Here is a 7,333-nt window from a genome sequence, read left to right as displayed (position 1 = left end):
GACTCATTGGCTAATAACGTCCAACGCATACAATATGTATGGTGTTGTCATGACATTAGTGTCTCAGATTCTATTAGTATCGAGTCTAGACTCTAAAAGGCCTTTTTAGTCAAACCAGTTTAAAATGTAAGTTTGAACGCAGCTATAGAATGTCACACACTAACTTGTCCTTCTCTATACCGATTTGTTGTGAATTAGTTTGGAAAGGAAATAGCCCATTTAACGAAGACAAAATGAGTTTTGGGAAAACTCAATGTGAGTGCGAATGGATTGTAGGCAATTTAAGCCGCCAATACTGATTAAAAACTTCAGTCCTTCCCCATAGTTTAACTAAGACCATTTGCTTATTGCCAACTACTACGGACGTGATCACAATGTTGACACGTGGAATTCGCCAAGTAACATCATTACGGCGCTAACCGAGAGATCAGTCAAAATTGCAAATTTCACAGAAATCGAAAGAGGATTCATTTAAAATTACCCGAGGAGAAGACAAGAATTTCAATACACTCTGACAAATTCTGCTCAGAGCTATAGGATTAACTTCACGTTAAGGACATCACCAATTGCAAAGCGGTCAGTAATGGATGTGGGGGATGGGGGACGGAACTGGTGGTGATGGTGGGAGAAGTACATTGGGAATTAACAACCAATCCAGTTGGGATTTATCATTAGACTTTATATACACGGCCTTGGGAATCTTCGACATATTTTATGTTGTGACAGACCATAAGTTCAGCCAGCAAACGTTTCGCTAACGTTCGCGAACTCTTTGATTGATTTCCGGCGTGGCCATTTGGTTTAACGTGAAGCTCATAAACCAGTCTAGCAAACGTTTTTCTGCTCGATCTGGCTGAACGCAGCCCATGCGTTGTCCAGCTAACTGGCCAAGGTTGTGCAGTAGTTGTGGTGCACTGGTTGTAACGAGAGAAAAAAACAATCAGTTGAACGGATCCACTGAGGTGGTTCAATCCTGCGACGCAAGCACCTTAAGCGATCATTACAGAAAGATTCGAGGAGGTAAGGTCTCACTACACAGATCACTTCTGGGTGCCAGTTCATTCACTATAGTTCCTAATTGGGACACATGTTATGGGTCACATATTCACTTCTAGCAAATGGTGAAGAATTAAAACAATATGTATGTTTAATGGTAAGCCTTCTGGCTGTATTTTGCCCATGTTATTTTGTAATATTGTGCATCGACCTTTTGGGACATGGGTATATAGCGCAAGTGACAGCCGGAGTGAATCGGTTAATGAACCACCTATTCGGACCGGTACTACAGCCAGATGCGGTCATATAGCAAAAAACTGAGACGGAAATGTTCTCAATTTTGGAGTGAAAATAAATGCTTATATAATGTATGTTTGCAATGGTGTATGTTGTTAGTGCCAACGAGAACCCGTTCTATGGGCAATCTTCGCTTGAAGTTGGGCAGTTTAACATGGGTTTCAATGGCAGATGACATCTGTGTAGTGAGACCTAAACTTATGTCCACTTTCAAGGGTTGAAAGTAGATTCTGCAACTTTTACCATTGTACATATGCTCCAATGTTTCTCATTTTACATCAAGACGTTTAATGCTGAAATCATTACGGTCAATTACCGCTTAACAGCGATTTAATAGCAGGGCTCTTTACAAACGGATTCACAACCTTTTAACACAAAAAACATGTCATCTACTAAGCATGTCAACCGGAAGAATTGCTCTTTGGGTGAAATCGTGACGAGGCTTTCAAAATGTCTTTCTAAGCAAAAAGGTAGAGCGCGCTTCTGAAGTCAGGCTCGACTGACCTCAGTACACTAAGGTCGATGACAGTCACTTTTCGGACACATGTTTTGGCTTCGTACACAATAAATAAAACATATCCAACGGTAATTTTTCGATATGATATATTTGATAAAAGGTACTTTCATATCTTTCGTCTGCTTGTCATGGAAATTTGACAGGGATCAAGGTTAGTAGACCAGGTTTTATTTTAATGTGGCGAAGCATTGTAATAATATAGATAATTGTGAACTGATTGACGTCAGTATTCCAATGACATCACTTTGCATCTCCTTACAATAACCATCAACTGGGTACATGACGTTTCCGTTTTAGGAATACTGCAAAAATTCCAATGTAAAATTGTTTTGTTTTGTTTTGTTTGAACATTACTAATGCACCTAAATGTGTTTGATGGAAATCTTGTGATTAAAACATTGTACCTTTTACGAAAAATGGATTTCAAGTGAAATTACAGTAAGATATGCTATATTTATTGTGTACGAACCCAAAACAAGGGTGCAATGAGTGACTGACGTCGACCTTAGGGTTTGCTCCAGTCTCAGTAGTTAGTTGGCTGGGTTTTCCGTTACAACTGTCTATGCAGCTATTTAAGCTTAAAGGGACATTCCCGAGTTTGCTGCATTGTAAGATGTTTCCCCTGCGCGTGCTGTAACCTCACCGTGGTGCAGGGGTGTAACATTCTCTTTGAGAATGGCCAATACAGCACAAATTGAAGTTTAGAGTAAAATTCAGTATCCGTAAAATTCTGTGATATTTGTATTTATATTTTTGCACAGTTCCTTACACTGTTTTTGTTTAAATCTTGAATTTTTATATTGATGTTGATCATCACTTTATTTATTTGCATTACCATAGTTTGACACCCAATAGCCGATGTATTTTTCGTGCTGGGGTGTCGTTAAACATTCATTCATTCATTCATTCATTGTAAGATGTTTCCGACTAATAAAATAGTTCTACGATTAAACTTACATATTAAATATATTGTCTTATTTAGAATATCGGTGTCTGTATATTCAATGTGTTTCTGGTTGTCTTAATATTTGTAAGAAACCCAAACTGAATTTTGTCTTCAAATAATTTCGTACGTACGAAAGAAATATATTTTAGGAAATACAATGAAATTTAACCTAGCACTAATATTAGAACGATCAGAAACACGTTTAATATACAGCCACTAATATTTCATGCAGAAATATATATTTGATATGCAATATGCAATTACAATCGTTAAACAGTCTCTGTAAGTCCATAACATCTTAAAATGTGCAGCAAACTCAGGAATGTCTCTTTAAAGATACTGTCCGGACTATTCTGCCATTGTAAGACATTTCTGAGTAATTAACTATTTTAACAACCAAAATTACAATCTATATAGAGACCATTGTTTAGAATTCCAATGTTTGTATGTTCAGTGTATTCTTGATCAATCAGGATTCGGTCTCCCAATACTATTCTAAACAAGAACATTAATGCCATGTATTACACACCCGTTGGTGAAAACACCATGCGTTACTTTTGATTACACATAGTTGTTAAACACACGCTGGCGTAGGAAGCGGGGGCGGGGCTGTGTTAAAGGGGGCATGTGCCCCCACTTTTCAGATATTTTGCTTTATATTTGCTTTATAATAGTGTAAACGTGTGTAAACATAAAAGTGTCCCCCACACACTTTTTGGCACCTTCCTACGCCGCTGACACATGTACGTGTGTTAATAATTTCAAGAAAATAAGACTGGCTGCTCCTAGGTGATGACCAGTTCCTCGTTCCACGAAGCGATCTTAGCCATAAGATAACCGTAAGTGCATAACTACCTTATGCACTTAAGTTGATCTTAGGTCTAAGATCGCTTCGTGGAACGGGGCCCAGGTCACCAATGTCATACGTCCAATGAAAAAACTACACGATGGAAATCGAGTAGACTTTGACGTATAGTTAACCCGACATGCGTAAGTCAGCTACAAGTGCAACGGCTGTAAATAATTTTTAGTTGAAAAAGATGTTAACATTTGCTTAAAACCTGCTTTTTGAGGATATGTAAGAAATAGAATAATGCATTCGTGTCCGTTAGATACCATTTATGTCACAACTTATTGTTTAAAACGTACCAAACTCGCTTTCGATCGTTAGATACATTTTAAAACAACTCGTTGTGAGACAAATGGTATCTAACGGCCACTCGTGTAATATTCTCTATATGAATAGTAGTGGTTACAAATGGTCTAAAAATCGGAAACATATTACAATGGCAGCTTAACTCAGGATAGTTTCTTAAAAACCAACAATATTCTAATCGATAGAGACATTTGAGCCAATTGCTCCAAAAACTCTAAATACCACGGGATTGCACTGTAACGCGTAGGTTAACGCACTGCATGACATTTGCACAAAGCTAGATATCAGGATGTGAAAACAGAACTTTCATATCACCCGAAGCTCGACGTTAAATGGGAAAATGATAGGCATTCAACATAAAGATTACATGATTACCGTGTTTCGTTCGCGGGGCAGAAGCGATCGATTCCTGGACATTGAAGAACTTTACTATGTTGTGAGACCCTTTATCACAGATCAGATTTCTGATGACAAAACTAGTTCCAATTTTTGGTGTGTGTGTGTGTATGTATGTATGTCTGTGTGTGTGTGCGTGTCTCTCTGTGTGTGTATGTGTGTGTGTGAGAGAGAGAGAGAGAGAGAGAGAGAGAGAGAGAGAGAGAGAGAGAGAGAGAGAGAGAGAGAGAAAGAGAGAGAAAGAGAGAGAGAGAGGGAGACAGAGATACACAGAGAGAGACAGAGACAGACAGGGACAGAAAGAGAGAGAGACAGAGCGAGAGAGACAGATACACAGAGAGAGAGAGAGAGAGAGAGAGAGAGAGAGAGAGAGAGAGAGAGAGAGAGAGAGAGAGAGAGAGAGAGAGACAGAGGTAGACAGAGAGAGACACAGAGAGAGGGAGAGAGAGAGAGAGAGAGAGAGAGAGAGAGAGAGAGAGCGATGGAGACAGAGAGCGAGAGAGAGAGACAGACAGAGGAGAGAGAGAGAGAGAGAGAGAGAGAGAGAGAGAGAGAGAGAGAGACAGAGAGAGACAGAGAGAGAGACAGACAGACAGACAGACAGACAGACTCCAATCACGTATAGTTATTTCGTTCAGTTTTTTTCTCGCCTGAAAACATTAATAGATGATATATAAATATTCCGAACACGTCTGCCATTTCGATGAGACGTTGATAATCTAAATAATAATTGTGTTTGGATAATACACGTGAAAGAGGTGAATAAATGTATGGAACTGCAGGCGTCAGAGACATATAAAATTGTTTTAACAAATAACTACTGTTTGACTATTCGATTACAGAACTGTAACCGAATTTTTTGTACGGCGTGTTTGCAATTTTTCAAACACACTCTGGACATTTTCCAGGAATATTTGTCGCATACATATAAAGTAACTTGCATACTTTATCATTCAAAACCTCTCAAATATATTAATTTAATAATTTAATTTATACTACATATATTTGAATGTTTGATGTTATGCACTGTATTGTGTAATGCAGCTTAAAGTACTGTTTTGTCCAGTGACATTCAATATTGCATGTTAAAACAGATACACAAGAAGGTATGACTACTCTAACCAATTTTAATGCAGCAGTAATACAAACATGTGAATACAGTATATGCTGGAATTAAATATGTTGCCTTAAAATGTCATAAAATAAATATTTTTCTGTTCTTAATTCAAATAGAAATTATGTGTTACAGCATTTGGACGTTTGCTATCGTTACGACATTTTTACTCATTTGAAACCTTTATAAGCGTTTTATAAGTATACATTAAATAACACATCTTTTAAACGTTTCCGATTTAAATAGACGTCGTGGCTGTAAATAAAACATTGCACACACTTGCAACAAGACTTGCGACATGGCGCGGCCATGACAGTTGAATCTCGAACTAGTAAACTTAAAAGCATATCCTTGAACCAAAATCAATACTATTAAAAATGATATAATTATTATTAACCATTACTACGTGTATATATATATATATATATATATATATATATATATATATATATATATATATATATATATATATATATATATCTTAAATCAAGTATTAATGTGCATAATAAATTAGTTATTTTATTTCTCATTTATAACGAAATACATATTAGTTGTTGGGTCTGGGATGTAACCGTCATTTGACTTACAGCTATAAATAGCGTGACTCAACCTTTTCTCTTTGGCATTTAACTGCTCCATTCAAATTCCATAGCACCACCACCACCCCTACCCGCCTGCTACCGACTTGATCGGGCTGCTGGTGCTCCCTTGCACATGCCAGTGCAGGCGGTCCCTCCTCTCCCCTCCCCCACCTTTCCTGTCATGGACGGAGGAGCCGGCCAAGGACGGCTCTTGTGCCCACGACAGGCGTGCGCTACAACAGCGTGTTCTGAATGTGCACGTAAAACCCTATGACATGACACATGACATGTTTTACGTCACTCGATCACCGATTGCTCAAAATGTAAGGTTAACTTTATTTTTGGTTCAGAGTATTATGGGGTTTTTCCAATACTTTAAATACACTGTAATATTATTTAAGGTTTAATTTAGCGATTATTATTTGTTTATACTACTGGTGACTGATATTTCTTATAGAACTTGATATGTAAAAGAAATGTTATAATAATTTTATATAATATTTTATTGTAAAATTAATTATACGTTAGTAGAATAAAATTAATATGTAACGGTTTCTATTTGTTTACATTTATGTTTTGGAGAAATTAGCTTTAAATAAGTCGGTTTCGCTACAAACCCGTATATTGTTTTGATCAATAAAAATGTCAAAACGTCGCACCAAATGCCACGCCAATATCCTTCTTGTTAGATTTTAAATATCAAATTTAATTGTCTTTTGTTGCAAACTCCATTGGGAGAGAATAACTTTAAGAGTATAACATGTTACTGCACAGTTTAACTACTCGCCAGAGAATATAATTGTATTATTACTCTAATTGATGAATGGATAACGTGATTATATTATATTGACAGTAACTATTTCTCATATACGTTAGGTCATTGGATTACAACATGTTTATAACCATGTTTAAGAGGTCAAAATAGACAAGCTTCCCTTCTGAGGACGTAATCGATTGGTAAAGCGCTCGCCTGATGCGCGGTCGGTCTAGGATCGATCGCGATCGGTGGGGCCATTGGGCTATTTATCGTTCCAACCAGTTTTTCATTTTTTTGTCCTATCCTGTCTGTGGGATTGTGCATGCAAAACATCCCTTGCTACTATTCGAAAACATGTAGCGGGTTTCCTCTCTGAGATTTATATGTCAAATGTTTGACATCCATTAGCCGACGATTAATAATGAATGTGTTGTAGTAGTGTCGTTAAACAAACAAACTTAAACTGTTTAGAGAGACGGGATATAGTCCAGTGGCAAAGCGCTTGATTGATGCGAGGTCGGCTTGAGGTCGATCCCCGTCGTTGGGCCCATTGGGCTCTTACTTTTCCCAGCC

The sequence above is a fragment of the Gigantopelta aegis genome, chromosome 12, assembly GCF_016097555.1.
Source record: "Gigantopelta aegis isolate Gae_Host chromosome 12, Gae_host_genome, whole genome shotgun sequence".
Classification (NCBI taxonomy): Eukaryota; Metazoa; Mollusca; class Gastropoda; order Neomphalida; family Peltospiridae; genus Gigantopelta; species Gigantopelta aegis.
Note: the sequence above shows the minus strand (reverse complement) of the source record.